Genomic DNA, 15,193 nt, shown 5'->3' on the forward strand with positions numbered 1-15,193 from the left:
ACACACCCCGCCCCACCGCGAGAAGGTCAAGAGCCGGAGATACAGGTAAAGGGAACGGAGAAACAGGGAGGAGACGGGGCGGCAAGAAGGACCACACAGACTTCCAAACCCCCGGCCGCCACACCCTCGCCCTGTTCTGGGACCCCCCGGCCCCCAGTCGACCGGACCTGTCGCCCCACCGACACTCACACACTCTCACACTCACCCCTCTGGCCTGGGGGCGGGGCTGGGTCTCGCCGTAGGTGGCCAAGCCGAAGGGACCTTTGAGACCTCGGATGCGAGGAAGTCCCGGGGGTCCCCACGGGTGATTGCCGGGGCGCTGCGTCCAGCCAGACCCGCCGGCCCAAGGCTGACGCCCCTCCCTTAGAGGAAGCTGCTTCCTGCCCCACACGGCCTCTCTCTCTGAGGTGTAATGCGGTCTGTGCCAGTGTGTCTATCTCGGAGCGGATGCCATCCCCTGTCCCCTGTCCGTCTCCCGTTCTCCGTCTCTCTGTTGATCGCTCAGTGTCCCTCTCTCTGTCTCTCCCTCCCCGTGTGTGCCTGCGCTCGTGTCTGTCTGCTTCTGTCTGTCTGTCTGTCTGTCTGCATCTGCCTCGCCGTCTTGGGAGTGTGTCTCTGAACCTTCATCTCTTTCTGTCTCTGTCTCTCCTGGCCCCAGCCTCCCACGGGTGCTATGGCTGTGGCCCTGGCTGCCGCGCTGGCGCCGGCCGGCTGTCTCGCATGTGGCGTGGTGCCTGCGAGTGTCTGTGTGTCTGTCCGTGTGTGCCTGCATGTCGTTCGTCTGCTCCCTCCGGAAGGTCCTCGCGGAGGCGGCGTGGGGGCAAGGGGCCTCGGGAGGGCGAAGGGGCGGACGAGCTCTTGGTTCACCGCGCTGGTGGCTCCAGGTGGCTTTGGGCGCAGGCAGGTGCCGGGCAGGATGGGCGCTCAGGGCCACGGCTGACTCCGCACAGGCTGGAGGCTCAGGACCGCGGGCCTTGGCGTCCCGAAGCCAGAGAGCTCCGGGGCCACGTGGCCCTGAGCAGCGAAGGCCTTGGTGGGTGGCGGGGGGGAGGAGGCGGGGGGAGGGGGGCGGGGCGGGGAGGGGGAGAGGTGGCTGAGGGGGGGCGGCGGCTTCCGGCGGGGCCCGGGCCTGGGGGTCCCAGGGTGAGAGAGCGCCAGACCTCACTACTCACCCCTCCGCGCCCCTCACCCGCCCCCCCACCCCCCCCGCACCCCCACCCCGCGCCCGATCCGCCGCGGGCATGCCGGGCCGGTATAGGTCCCCGGGGTCCCGGGGTCCCAGAGCTACAGCTGGTCCCCGGGCCGGGCCAGGCAGGTGCTGGCCGGGGGTGGCGGTGTGCGGGGGGCGGAGCGGCGTCGGCTCGCGGGTCGTGCAGCTCAAGTGCAGCGCGCGCTCCGTGGGGGAGCTGCGGCCGGCTGGCCCGAGCGGCAGGTCGGAGCGAAAGGCAGGCGCAGCGCAGGGCTCTTAGGGCGCCCGGCGGCAGCCGCCCCCGTCTACGGCCATACCACCCTGAACGCGCCCGATCTCGTCTGATCTCGGAAGCTAAGCAGGGTCGGGCCTGGTTAGTACTTGGATGGGAGACCGCCTGGGAATACCGGGTGCTGTAGGCTTTTCTTTCTTTCTTTTTTTTTTTTTGCCTCCCCGCTCCTTTAGCGCCCGTCCCCCACCCCCGCAAGCCCCACCTGCCGCTGGCCCCTCGCACCCCAGCGCGCTCAGAGCGGTCGCCTGCCTTCCAGCCCCTCCCGGGGTGGGTGGCCGGGCCCCCGACTCCCGCTGCAGACCTGGGTTGCCTCCGGGCGGCCCGCGAGCCCCTCCGCATTCGACTTCCAGGAAACCAGAGGACCGGCGAGGGCGGGGGTGGAGGGGGTGCTCTCTCTCTGGGGCTCCCTTGGCAGGCCTCAGGCACTTCTGGGCGGGGCCCCGGCCCCAGCCCCCGCCGCAGCCGCAGCCCCCGGCCCGTCCCCAGCCCCACCCCTCGACGCATCCTCGCAGGCAACCGCTGGGTCTCCCGCAGGCGCGCGCGCACAACACTCACACACACACACACACACAAAACAGTCACGCACACACACACCCCCGCCCCACCGCCGCCGAGAAAGGTCAAGAGCCGGAGACCACAGGTAAGGGAGACGGAGAAACAGGGAGAGAGAGAGACAGACAGCAAGAGGACCACACAGACTTCCAAACCCCCGGCCGCCACACCCTGTCCCCTCCATTCTGGGTTTCCCCCGGCCCCCAGTCGACCGGACCCCACCGTCGCCCACCGACACTCACACACACACTCTCACGCACTCACCCTCTGGCCTGGGGGCGGGGGCTGGGTTTCGCCGTAGGTGGCCAAGCCGAAGGGGACCTTTGAGACCTCGGATGCGAGGAAGTCCGGGGGTCCCCACGGGTGATTGCCAGCCCCAGGGCGCTGCGTCCAGCCGGGGCCCGCCGGCCCAAGGCTGACGCCCCCTCCCTTAGGGAAGCTGCTTCTGCCGCACGGCCTCTCTCTGAGGTGTGTCACGGTCTGTGCCAGTGTGTCTATCTCGGAGCGGATGCCATCCCCTGTCCCCTGTCTGTCTCCCGTTCTCCGTCTCTCTGTCAGTCGCTCGGTGTCTCCCTCTCTCTGTCTCTCCCTCCCCGTGTGTGCCTGCGCGCTCGTGTCTGTCTGTCTGTCTGTCTGTCTGTCTGTCTGCATCTGCCTCGCGCCGTCTTGGGAGTGTGTCTCTGAACCTTCATCTCTTTCTGTCTCTGTCTCTCCTGACCCCCGGCCTCCCACGGGTGCTATGGCTGTGGCCCTGGCTGCCGCGCTGGCGCCGGCCGGCTGTCTCACGTGGCGTGGGTGCCTGCGAGTGTCTGTGTGTCTGTCCGTGTGCCTGCATGTCGCTCGTCTGCTCCCTCCGGAAGGTCCTGTGCTTGGAGGGTGGCGTGGGGGCAAGGGGGGCCTCGGGAGGGCGAAGGGGCGGGGCGGACGAGCTCTTGGTTCACCGCGCTGGTGGCTCCAGGTGGCTTTGGGCACCGGGCAGGTGCCGGGCAGGATGGGCGCTCAGGGCCACGTCTGGGCTGCGCACAGGCCCGCAGGAGGCTCAGAGGACCGCGGGCCCCAGCGGGCCCCGAAGCCAGAGAGCTCCGGGGCCACGTGGCCCTGAGCAGCGAAGGCCTTGGTGGGGTGGCGGCGGGGGGGGGGGGGGGGGAGGCGGGGGGAGGGGGGCGGCGCGGGGAGGGGGAGAGGTGGCTGAGGGGGGCGGCGGCCTCCGAGCGGGGCCGGGCCTGGAGGGTCCCAGGGTGAGAGAGCGCCAAGACCTCCGCCCCGCCTCACCCCTCCGCGCCCCTCACCCCACCCCACCCCACCCCACCCCACCCCACCCCACGCCCGATCCGCCGCAGGCATGCCGGGCCGGCTGCTCCGGGTCCAGGGTCCCGGGTCCCGGAAGCCCCGTGGTCCCCCGGGCCGGGCCAGGCGGGTGCTGGCCGGGGGTGGCGGTGTGCGGGGGGCGGAGCGGCGTCGGCCGGCCACACGGCCGCCGGGACTCCGGTCGCGGGTCGTGCAGCTCAAGTGCAGCGCGCGCTCCGTGGGGAGCTGCGGCCGGCTGGCCCGAGCGGCAGGTCGGAGCGAAAGGCAGGCGCAGCGCAGGGCTCTTAGGGCGCCCGGCGGCAGCCGCCCCCGTCTACGGCCATACCACCCTGAACGCGCCCGATCTCGTCTGATCTCGGAAGCTAAGCAGGGTCGGGCCTGGTTAGTACTTGGATGGGAGACCGCCTGGGAATACCGGGTGCTGTAGGCTTTTCTTTCTTTCTTTTTTTTTTTTTTGCCTCCCCGCTCCTTTAGCGCCCGTCCCCCACCCCCGCAAGCCCCACCTGCCGCTGGCCCCTCGCACCCCAGCGCGCTCAGAGCGGTCGCCTGCCTTCCAGCCCCTCCCGGGGTGGGTGGCCGGGGCCCCGACTCCCGCTGCAGACCTGGGTTGCCTCCGGGCGGCCCGCGAGCCCCTCCGCATTCGACTTCCAGGAAACCAGAGGACCGGCGAGGGCGGGGGTGGAGGGGGTGCTCTCTCTCTGGGGCTCCCTTGGCAGGCCTCAGGCACTTCTGGGCGGGGCCCCGGCCCCAGCCCCCGCCGCAGCCGCAGCCCCCGGCCCGTCCCCAGCCCCACCCCTCGACGCATCCTCGCAGGCAACCGCTGGGTCTCCCGCAGGCGCGCGCGCACAACACTCACACACACACACACACACAAAACAGTCACGCACACACACACCCCGCCCCACCGCCGCCGAGAAAGGTCAAGAGCCGGAGACCACAGGTAAGGGAGACGGAGAAACAGGGAGAGAGAGAGACAGACAGCAAGAGGACCACACAGACTTCCAAACCCCCGGCCGCCACACCCTGTCCCCTCCATTCTGGGTTTCCCCCGGCCCCCAGTCGACCGGACCCCACCGTCGCCCACCGACACTCACACACACACTCTCACGCACTCACCCTCTGGCCTGGGGGCGGGGGCTGGGTTTCGCCGTAGGTGGCCAAGCCGAAGGGGACCTTTGAGACCTCGGATGCGAGGAAGTCGGGGGTCCCCACGGGTGATTGCCAGCCCCAGGGCGCTGCGTCCAGCCGGGGCCCGCCGGCCCAAGGCTGACGCCCCCTCCCTTAGGGAAGCTGCTTCTGCCGCACGGCCTCTCTCTGAGGTGTGTCACGGTCTGTGCCAGTGTGTCTATCTCGGAGCGGATGCCATCCCCTGTCCCCTGTCTGTCTCCCGTTCTCCGTCTCTCTGTCAGTCGCTCGGTGTCTCCCTCTCTCTGTCTCTCCCTCCCCGTGTGTGCCTGCGCGCTCGTGTCTGTCTGTCTGTCTGTCTGTCTGTCTGTCTGCATCTGCCTCGCGCCGTCTTGGGAGTGTGTCTCTGAACCTTCATCTCTTTCTGTCTCTGTCTCTCCTGACCCCCGGCCTCCCACGGGTGCTATGGCTGTGGCCCTGGCTGCCGCGCTGGCGCCGGCCGGCTGTCTCACGTGGCGTGGGTGCCTGCGAGTGTCTGTGTGTCTGTCCGTGTGCCTGCATGTCGCTCGTCTGCTCCCTCCGGAAGGTCCTGTGCTTGGAGGGTGGCGTGGGGGCAAGGGGGGCCTCGGGAGGGCGAAGGGGCGGGGCGGACGAGCTCTTGGTTCACCGCGCTGGTGGCTCCAGGTGGCTTTGGGCACCGGGCAGGTGCCGGGCAGGATGGGCGCTCAGGGCCACGTCTGGGCTGCGCACAGGCCCGCAGGAGGCTCAGAGGACCGCGGGCCCCAGCGGGCCCCGAAGCCAGAGAGCTCCGGGGCCACGTGGCCCTGAGCAGCGAAGGCCTTGGTGGGTGGCGGCGGGGGGGGGGGGGGGGAGGCGGGGGGAGGGGGCGGCGCGGGGAGGGGGGAGAGGTGGCTGAGGGGGGCGGCGGCCTCCGAGCGGGGCCGGGCCTGGAGGGTCCCAGGGTGAGAGAGCGCCAAGACCTCCGCCCCGCCTCACCCCTCCGCGCCCCTCACCCCACCCCACCCCACCCCACCCCACCCCACCCCACGCCCGATCCGCCGCAGGCATGCCGGGCCGGCTGCTCCGGGTCCAGGGTCCCGGGTCCCGGAAGCCCCGTGGTCCCCCGGGCCGGGCCAGGCGGGTGCTGGCCGGGGGTGGCGGTGTGCGGGGGGCGGAGCGGCGTCGGCCGGCCACACGGCCGCCGGGACTCCGGTCGCGGGTCGTGCAGCTCAAGTGCAGCGCGCGCTCCGTGGAGAGCTGCGGCCGGCTGGCCCGAGCGGCAGGTCGGAGCGAAAGGCAGGCGCAGCGCAGGGCTCTTAGGGCGCCCGGCGGCAGCCGCCCCCGTCTACGGCCATACCACCCTGAACGCGCCCGATCTCGTCTGATCTCGGAAGCTAAGCAGGGTCGGGCCTGGTTAGTACTTGGATGGGAGACCGCCTGGGAATACCGGGTGCTGTAGGCTTTTCTTTCTTTCTTTTTTTTTTTTTGCCTCCCGCTCCTTTAGCGCCCGTCCCCCACCCCCGCAAGCCCCACCTGCCGCTGGCCCCTCGCACCCCAGCGCGCTCAGAGCGGTCGCCTGCCTTCCAGCCCCTCCCGGGGTGGGTGGCCGGGGCCCCGACTCCCGCTGCAGACCTGGGTTGCCTCCGGGCGGCCCGCGAGCCCCTCCGCATTCGACTTCCAGGAAACCAGAGGACCGGCGAGGGCGGGGGTGGAGGGGGTGCTCTCTCTCTGGGGCTCCCTTGGCAGGCCTCAGGCACTTCTGGGCGGGGCCCCGGCCCCAGCCCCCGCCGCAGCCGCAGCCCCCGGCCCGTCCCCAGCCCCACCCCTCGACGCATCCTCGCAGGCAACCGCTGGGTCTCCCGCAGGCGCGCGCGCACAACACTCACACACACACACACACAAAACAGTCACGCACACACACACCCCGCCCCACCGCCGCCGAGAAAGGTCAAGAGCCGGAGACCACAGGTAAGGGAGACGGAGAAACAGGGAGAGAGAGAGACAGACAGCAAGAGGACCACACAGACTTCCAAACCCCCGGCCGCCACACCCTGTCCCCTCCATTCTGGGTTTCCCCCGGCCCCCAGTCGACCGGACCCCACCGTCGCCCACCGACACTCACACACACACTCTCACGCACTCACCCTCTGGCCTGGGGGCGGGGGCTGGGTTTCGCCGTAGGTGGCCAAGCCGAAGGGGACCTTTGAGACCTCGGATGCGAGGAAGTCCGGGGGTCCCCACGGGTGATTGCCAGCCCCAGGGCGCTGCGTCCAGCCGGGGCCCGCCGGCCCAAGGCTGACGCCCCCTCCCTTAGGGAAGCTGCTTCTGCCGCACGGCCTCTCTCTGAGGTGTGTCACGGTCTGTGCCAGTGTGTCTATCTCGGAGCGGATGCCATCCCCTGTCCCCTGTCCGTCTCCCGTTCTCCGTCTCTCTGTCAGTCGCTCGGTGTCTCCCTCTCTCTGTCTCTCCCTCCCCGTGTGTGCCTGCGCGCTCGTGTCTGTCTGTCTGTCTGTCTGTCTGTCTGTCTGCATCTGCCTCGCGCCGTCTTGGGAGTGTGTCTCTGAACCTTCATCTCTTTCTGTCTCTGTCTCTCCTGACCCCCGGCCTCCCACGGGTGCTATGGCTGTGGCCCTGGCTGCCGCGCTGGCGCCGGCCGGCTGTCTCACGTGGCGTGGGTGCCTGCGAGTGTCTGTGTGTCTGTCCGTGTGCCTGCATGTCGTTCGTCTGCTCCCTCCGGAAGGTCCTGTGCTTGGAGGGCGGCGTGGGGGCAAGGGGGGCCTCGGGAGGGCGAAGGGGCGGGGCGGACGAGCTCTTGGTTCACCGCGCTGGTGGCTCCAGGTGGCTTTGGGCACCGGGCAGGTGCCGGGCAGGATGGGCGCTCAGGGGCCACGGCTGGGCTGCGCACAGGCCCGCAGGAGGCTCAGAGGACCGCGGGCCCCAGCGGGCCCCGAAGCCAGAGAGCTCCGGGGCCACGTGGCCCTGAGCAGCGAAGGCCTTGGTGGGGTGGTGGGGGGGGGGGGGGGGGAGGAGGCGGGGGGAGGGGGGCGGGGCGGGGAGGGGGGAGAGGTGGCTGAGGGGGGCGGCGGCTTCCGAGCGGGGCCGGGCCTGGAGGGTCCCAGGGTGAGAGAGCGCCAAGACCTCCGCCCCGCCTCACCCCTCCGCGCCCCTCACCCCACCCCACCCCACCCCACCCCACCCCACCCCACGCCCGATCCGCCGCAGGCATGCCGGGCCGGCTGCTCCGGGTCCAGGGTCCCGGGTCCCGGAAGCCCCGTGGTCCCCCGGGCCGGGCCAGGCGGGTGCTGGCCGGGGGTGGCGGTGTGCGGGGGGCGGAGCGGCGTCGGCCGGCCACACGGCCGCCGGGACTCCGGTCGCGGGTCGTGCAGCTCAAGTGCAGCGCGCGCTCCGTGGGGAGCTGCGGCCGGCTGGCCCGAGCGGCAGGTCGGAGCGAAAGGCAGGCGCAGCGCAGGGCTCTTAGGGCGCCCGGCGGCAGCTGCCCCCGTCTACGGCCATACCACCCTGAACGCGCCCGATCTCGTCTGATCTCGGAAGCTAAGCAGGGTCGGGCCTGGTTAGTACTTGGATGGGAGACCGCCTGGGAATACCGGGTGCTGTAGGCTTTTCTTTCTTTTTTTTTTTTTTTTTGCCTCCCTCTCCTTTAGCGCCCGCCCCCCACCCCCGCAAGCCCCACCTGCCGCTGGCCCCTCGCACCCCAGCGCGCTCAGAGCGGTCGCCTGCCTTCCAGCCCCTCCCCGGGGTGGGTGGCCGGGGCCCCGACTCCCGCTGCAGACCTGGGTTGCCTCCGGGCGGCCCGCGAGCCCCTCCGCATTCGACTTCCAGGAAACCAGAGGACCGGCGAGGGCGGGGGTGGAGGGGGTGCTCTCTCTCTGGGGCTCCCTTGGCAGGCCTCAGGCACTTCTGGGCGGGGCCCCGGCCCCAGCCCCCGCCGCAGCCGCAGCCCCCGGCCCGTCCCCAGCCCCACCCCTCGACGCATCCTCGCAGGCAACCGCTGGGTCTCCCGCAGGCGCGCGCGCACAACACTCACACACACACACACACACAAAACAGTCACGCACACACACACCCCGCCCCACCGCCGCCGAGAAAGGTCAAGAGCCGGAGACCACAGGTAAGGGAGACGGAGAAACAGGGAGAGAGAGAGACAGACAGCAAGAGGACCACACAGACTTCCAAACCCCCGGCCGCCACACCCTGTCCCCTCCATTCTGGGTTTCCCCCGGCCCCCAGTCGACCGGACCCCACCGTCGCCCACCGACACTCACACACACACTCTCACGCACTCACCCTCTGGCCTGGGGGCGGGGGCTGGGTTTCGCCGTAGGTGGCCAAGCCGAAGGGGACCTTTGAGACCTCGGATGCGAGGAAGTCCGGGGGTCCCCACGGGTGATTGCCAGCCCCAGGGCGCTGCGTCCAGCCGGGGCCCGCCGGCCCAAGGCTGACGCCCCCTCCCTTAGGGAAGCTGCTTCTGCCGCACGGCCTCTCTCTGAGGTGTGTCACGGTCTGTGCCAGTGTGTCTATCTCGGAGCGGATGCCATCCCCTGTCCCCTGTCTGTCTCCCGTTCTCCGTCTCTCTGTCAGTCGCTCGGTGTCTCCCTCTCTCTGTCTCTCCCTCCCGTGTGTGCCTGCGCGCTCGTGTCTGTCTGTCTGTCTGTCTGTCTGTCTGCATCTGCCTCGCGCCGTCTTGGGAGTGTGTCTCTGAACCTTCATCTCTTTCTGTCTCTGTCTCTCCTGACCCCCCGGCCTCCCACGGGTGCTATGGCTGTGGCCCTGGCTGCCGCGCTGGCGCCGGCCGGCTGTCTCACGTGGCGTGGGTGCCTGCGAGTGTCTGTGTGTCTGTCCGTGTGCCTGCATGTCGCTCGTCTGCTCCCTCCGGAAGGTCCTGTGCTTGGAGGGTGGCGTGGGGGCAAGGGGGGCCTCGGGAGGGCGAAGGGGCGGGGCGGACGAGCTCTTGGTTCACCGCGCTGGTGGCTCCAGGTGGCTTTGGGCACCGGGCAGGTGCCGGGCAGGATGGGCGCTCAGGGCCACGTCTGGGCTGCGCACAGGCCCGCAGGAGGCTCAGAGGACCGCGGGCCCCAGCGGGCCCCGAAGCCAGAGAGCTCCGGGGCCACGTGGCCCTGAGCAGCGAAGGCCTTGGTGGGGTGGCGGCGGGGGGGGGGGGGGGGGGGAGGCGGGGGGAGGGGGGGCGGCGGGGGAGGGGGGAGAGGTGGCTGAGGGGGGCGGCGGCCTCCGAGCGGGGCCGGGCCTGGAGGGTCCCAGGGTGAGAGAGCGCCAAGACCTCCGCCCCGCCTCACCCCTCCGCGCCCCTCACCCCACCCCACCCCACCCCACCCCACCCCACCCCACGCCCGATCCGCCGCAGGCATGCCGGGCCGGCTGCTCCGGGTCCAGGGTCCCGGGTCCCGGAAGCCCCGTGGTCCCCCGGGCCGGGCCAGGCGGGTGCTGGCCGGGGGTGGCGGTGTGCGGGGGGCGGAGCGGCGTCGGCCGGCCACACGGCCGCCGGGACTCCGGTCGCCGGGTCGTGCAGCTCAAGTGCAGCGCGCGCTCCGTGGAGAGCTGCGGCCGGCTGGCCCGAGCGGCAGGTCGGAGCGAAAGGCAGGCGCAGCGCAGGGCTCTTAGGGCGCCCGGCGGCAGCCGCCCCGTCTACGGCCATACCACCCTGAACGCGCCCGATCTCGTCTGATCTCGGAAGCTAAGCAGGGTCGGGCCTGGTTAGTACTTGGATGGGAGACCGCCTGGGAATACCGGGTGCTGTAGGCTTTTCTTTCTTTCTTTTTTTTTTTTTTTGCCTCCCCGCTCCTTTAGCGCCCGTCCCCCACCCCCGCAAGCCCCACCTGCCGCTGGCCCCTCGCACCCCAGCGCGCTCAGAGCGGTCGCCTGCCTTCCAGCCCCTCCCGGGGTGGGTGGCCGGGGCCCCGACTCCCGCTGCAGACCTGGGTTGCCTCCGGGCGGCCCGCGAGCCCCTCCGCATTCGACTTCCAGGAAACCAGAGGACCGGCGAGGGCGGGGGTGGAGGGGGTGCTCTCTCTCTGGGGCTCCCTTGGCAGGCCTCAGGCACTTCTGGGCGGGGCCCCGGCCCCAGCCCCCGCCGCAGCCGCAGCCCCCGGCCCGTCCCCAGCCCCACCCCTCGACGCATCCTCGCAGGCAACCGCTGGGTCTCCCGCAGGCGCGCGCGCACAACACTCACACACACACACACACAAAACAGTCACGCACACACACACCCCGCCCCACCGCCGCCGAGAAAGGTCAAGAGCCGGAGACCACAGGTAAGGGAGACGGAGAAACAGGGAGAGAGAGAGACAGACAGCAAGAGGACCACACAGACTTCCAAACCCCCGGCCGCCACACCCTGTCCCCTCCATTCTGGGTTTCCCCCGGCCCCCAGTCGACCGGACCCCACCGTCGCCCACCGACACTCACACACACACTCTCACGCACTCACCCTCTGGCCTGGGGGCGGGGGCTGGGTTTCGCCGTAGGTGGCCAAGCCGAAGGGGACCTTTGAGACCTCGGATGCGAGGAAGTCCGGGGGTCCCCACGGGTGATTGCCAGCCCCAGGGCGCTGCGTCCAGCCGGGGCCCGCCGGCCCAAGGCTGACGCCCCCTCCCTTAGGGAAGCTGCTTCTGCCGCACGGCCTCTCTCTGAGGTGTGTCACGGTCTGTGCCAGTGTGTCTATCTCGGAGCGGATGCCATCCCCTGTCCCCTGTCCGTCTCCCGTTCTCCGTCTCTCTGTCAGTCGCTCGGTGTCTCCCTCTCTCTGTCTCTCCCTCCCCGTGTGTGCCTGCGCGCTCGTGTCTGTCTGTCTGTCTGTCTGTCTGTCTGTCTGCATCTGCCTCGCGCCGTCTTGGGAGTGTGTCTCTGAACCTTCATCTCTTTCTGTCTCTGTCTCTCCTGACCCCCGGCCTCCCACGGGTGCTATGGCTGTGGCCCTGGCTGCCGCGCTGGCGCCGGCCGGCTGTCTCACGTGGCGTGGGTGCCTGCGAGTGTCTGTGTGTCTGTCCGTGTGCCTGCATGTCGTTCGTCTGCTCCCTCCGGAAGGTCCTGTGCTTGGAGGGCGGCGTGGGGGCAAGGGGGGCCTCGGGAGGGCGAAGGGGCGGGGCGGACGAGCTCTTGGTTCACCGCGCTGGTGGCTCCAGGTGGCTTTGGGCACCGGGCAGGTGCCGGGCAGGATGGGCGCTCAGGGCCACGGCTGGGCTGCGCACAGGCCCGCAGGAGGCTCAGAGGACCGCGGGCCCCAGCGGGCCCCGAAGCCAGAGAGCTCCGGGGCCACGTGGCCCTGAGCAGCGAAGGCCTTGGTGGGGTGGCGGGGGGGGGGGGGGGGGGAGGAGGCGGGGGGAGGGGGGCGGGGCGGGGAGGGGGGAGAGGTGGCTGAGGGGGGCGGCGGCTTCCGAGCGGGGCCGGGCCTGGAGGGTCCCAGGGTGAGAGAGCGCCAAGACCTCCGCCCCGCCTCACCCCTCCGCGCCCCTCACCCCACCCCACCCCACCCCACGCCCGATCCGCCGCAGGCATGCCGGGCCGGCTGCTCCGGGTCCAGGGTCCCGGGTCCCGGAAGCCCCGTGGTCCCCCGGGCCGGGCCAGGCGGGTGCTGGCCGGGGGTGGCGGTGTGCGGGGGGCGGAGCGGCGTCGGCCGGCCACACGGCCGCCGGGACTCCGGTCGCGGGTCGTGCAGCTCAAGTGCAGCGCGCGCTCCGTGGGGAGCTGCGGCCGGCTGGCCCGAGCGGCAGGTCGGAGCGAAAGGCAGGCGCAGCGCAGGGCTCTTAGGGCGCCCGGCGGCAGCTGCCCCCGTCTACGGCCATACCACCCTGAACGCGCCCGATCTCGTCTGATCTCGGAAGCTAAGCAGGGTCGGGCCTGGTTAGTACTTGGATGGGAGACCGCCTGGGAATACCGGGTGCTGTAGGCTTTTCTTTCTTTCTTTTTTTTTTTTTTTGCCTCCCCTCTCCTTTAGCGCCCGCCCCCCACCCCCGCAAGCCCCACCTGCCGCTGGCCCCTCGCACCCCAGCGCGCTCAGAGCGGTCGCCTGCCTTCCAGCCCCTCCCGGGGTGGGTGGCCGGGGCCCCGACTCCCGCTGCAGACCTGGGTTGCCTCCGGGCGGCCCGCGAGCCCCTCCGCATTCGACTTCCAGGAAACCAGAGGACCGGCGAGGGCGGGGGTGGAGGGGGTGCTCTCTCTCTGGGGCTCCCTTGGCAGGCCTCAGGCACTTCTGGGCGGGGCCCCGGCCCCAGCCCCCGCCGCAGCCGCAGCCCCCGGCCCGTCCCCAGCCCACCCCTCGACGCATCCTCGCAGGCAACCGCTGGGTCTCCCGCAGGCGCGCGCGCACAACACTCACACACACACACACACAAAACAGTCACGCACACACACACCCCGCCCCACCGCCGCCGAGAAAGGTCAAGAGCCGGAGACCACAGGTAAGGGAGACGGAGAAACAGGGAGAGAGAGAGACAGACAGCAAGAGGACCACACAGACTTCCAAACCCCCGGCCGCCACACCCTGTCCCCTCCATTCTGGGTTCCCCCGGCCCCCAGTCGACCGGACCCCACCGTCGCCCACCGACACACTCACACACACACTCTCACGCACTCACCCTCTGGCCTGGGGGCGGGGGCTGGGTCTCGCCGTAGGTGGCCAAGCCGAAGGGGACCTTTGAGACCTCGGATGCGAGGAAGTCCGGGGGTCCCCACGGGTGATTGCCAGCCCCAGGGCGCTGCGTCCAGCCGGGGCCCGCCGGCCCAAGGCTGACGCCCCCTCCCTTAGGGAAGCTGCTTCTGCCGCACGGCCTCTCTCTGAGGTGTGTCACGGTCTGTGCCAGTGTGTCTATCTCGGAGCGGATGCCATCCCCTGTCCCCTGTCCGTCTCCCGTTCTCCGTCTCTCTGTCAGTCGCTCGGTGTCTCCCTCTCTCTGTCTCTCCCTCCCCGTGTGTGCCTGCGCGCTCGTGTCTGTCTGTCTGTCTGTCTGTCTGTCTGTCTGCATCTGCCTCGCGCCGTCTTGGGAGTGTGTCTCTGAACCTTCATCTCTTTCTGTCTCTGTCTCTCCTGACCCCCGGCCTCCCACGGGTGCTATGGCTGTGGCCCTGGCTGCCGCGCTGGCGCCGGCCGGCTGTCTCACGTGGCGTGGGTGCCTGCGAGTGTCTGTGTGTCTGTCCGTGTGCCTGCATGTCGTTCGTCTGCTCCCTCCGGAAGGTCCTGTGCTTGGAGGGCGGCGTGGGGGCAAGGGGGGCCTCGGGAGGGCGAAGGGGCGGGGCGGACGAGCTCTTGGTTCACCGCGCTGGTGGCTCCAGGTGGCTTTGGGCACCGGGCAGGTGCCGGGCAGGATGGGCGCTCAGGGCCACGGCTGGGCTGCGCACAGGCCCGCAGGAGGCTCAGAGGACCGCGGGCCCCAGCGGGCCCCGAAGCCAGAGAGCTCCGGGGCCACGTGGCCCTGAGCAGCGAAGGCCTTGGTGGGGTGGCGGGGGGGGGGGGGGGGGGAGGGAGGCGGGGGGAGGGGGGCGGGGCGGGGAGGGGGGGAGAGGTGGCTGAGGGGGGCGGCGGCTTCCGAGCGGGGCCGGGCCTGGAGGGTCCCAGGGTGAGAGAGCGCCAAGACCTCCGCCCCGCCTCACCCCTCCGCGCCCCTCACCCCACCCCACCCCACCCCACCCCACCCCACCCCACGCCCGATCCGCGCAGGCATGCCGGGCCGGCTGCTCCGGGTCCAGGGTCCCGGGTCCCGGAAGCCCCGTGGTCCCCCGGGCCGGGCCAGGCGGGTGCTGGCCGGGGGTGGCGGTGTGCGGGGGGCGGAGCGGCGTCGGCCGGCCACACGGCCGCCGGGACTCCGGTCGCGGGTCGTGCAGCTCAAGTGCAGCGCGCGCTCCGTGGGGAGCTGCGGCCGGCTGGCCCGAGCGGCAGGTCGGAGCGAAAGGCAGGCGCAGCGCAGGGCTCTTAGGGCGCCCGGCGGCAGCCGCCCCCGTCTACGGCCATACCACCCTGAACGCGCCCGATCTCGTCTGATCTCGGAAGCTAAGCAGGGTCGGGCCTGGTTAGTACTTGGATGGGAGACCGCCTGGGAATACCGGGTGCTGTAGGCTTTTCTTTCTTTCTTTTTTTTTTTTTTTGCCTCCCCGCTCCTTTAGCGCCCGTCCCCCACCCCGCAAGCCCCACCTGCCGCTGGCCCCTCGCACCCCAGCGCGCTCAGAGCGGTCGCCTGCCTTCCAGCCCCTCCCGGGGTGGGTGGCCGGGGCCCCGACTCCCGCTGCAGACCTGGGTTGCCTCCGGGCGGCCCGCGAGCCCCTCCGCATTCGACTTCCAGGAAACCAGAGGACCGGCGAGGGCGGGGGTGGAGGGGGTGCTCTCTCTCTGGGGCTCCCTTGGCAGGCCTCAGGCACTTCTGGGCGGGGCCCCGGCCCCAGCCCCCGCCGCAGCCGCAGCCCCCGGCCCGTCCCCAGCCCCACCCCTCGACGCATCCTCGCAGGCAACCGCTGGGTCTCCCGCAGGCGCGCGCGCACAACACTCACACACACACACACACAAAACAGTCACGCACACACACACCCCGCCCCACCGCCGCCGAGGAAGGTCAAGAGCCGGAGACCACAGGTAAGGGAGACGGAGAAACAGGGAGAGAGAGAGACAGACAGCAAGAGGACCACACAGACTTCCAAACCCCCGGCCGCCACACCCTGTCCCCACCCCAGTCGACCGGACCCCACCGTCGCCCACCGACACTCAC

The 15,193-nt window shown here is 71.0% G+C and overlaps 7 non-coding genes across 7 annotated transcripts; all 7 read left to right on the top strand.

The window, feature by feature from the left end:
* The first annotated feature begins 1,492 nt into the window (after positions 1 to 1,492).
* Positions 1,493 to 1,611, top strand: LOC147343223 (5S ribosomal RNA). The gene has a single exon (XR_015157256.1). It is a non-coding gene; the product is annotated as a 5S ribosomal RNA (ribosomal RNA).
* A 2,041-nt stretch (positions 1,612 to 3,652) lies between these two features.
* Positions 3,653 to 3,771, top strand: LOC147343224 (5S ribosomal RNA). Its single transcript, XR_015157257.1, has one exon. It is a non-coding gene; the product is annotated as a 5S ribosomal RNA (ribosomal RNA).
* A 2,038-nt stretch (positions 3,772 to 5,809) lies between these two features.
* On the top strand, positions 5,810 to 5,928 carry LOC147343225 (5S ribosomal RNA). The gene has a single exon (XR_015157258.1). It is a non-coding gene; the product is annotated as a 5S ribosomal RNA (ribosomal RNA).
* A 2,039-nt stretch (positions 5,929 to 7,967) lies between these two features.
* Positions 7,968 to 8,086, top strand: LOC147343226 (5S ribosomal RNA). The gene has a single exon (XR_015157260.1). It is a non-coding gene; the product is annotated as a 5S ribosomal RNA (ribosomal RNA).
* A 2,039-nt stretch (positions 8,087 to 10,125) lies between these two features.
* Positions 10,126 to 10,244, top strand: LOC147343227 (5S ribosomal RNA). The gene has a single exon (XR_015157261.1). It is a non-coding gene; the product is annotated as a 5S ribosomal RNA (ribosomal RNA).
* Positions 10,245 to 12,271: 2,027 nt separating this feature from the next.
* LOC147343228 (5S ribosomal RNA) lies at positions 12,272 to 12,390 on the top strand. The gene has a single exon (XR_015157263.1). It is a non-coding gene; the product is annotated as a 5S ribosomal RNA (ribosomal RNA).
* Positions 12,391 to 14,433: 2,043 nt separating this feature from the next.
* LOC147343229 (5S ribosomal RNA) lies at positions 14,434 to 14,552 on the top strand. Its single transcript, XR_015157264.1, has one exon. It is a non-coding gene; the product is annotated as a 5S ribosomal RNA (ribosomal RNA).
* The last annotated feature ends 641 nt before the right edge of the window (positions 14,553 to 15,193 follow it).

This window comes from Bos grunniens, chromosome 28 (assembly GCF_055505025.1).
Source record: "Bos grunniens cultivar Pamir isolate PY7600 chromosome 28, Bosgru_T2T1.0, whole genome shotgun sequence".
NCBI classification, from domain to species: Eukaryota; Metazoa; Chordata; class Mammalia; order Artiodactyla; family Bovidae; genus Bos; species Bos grunniens.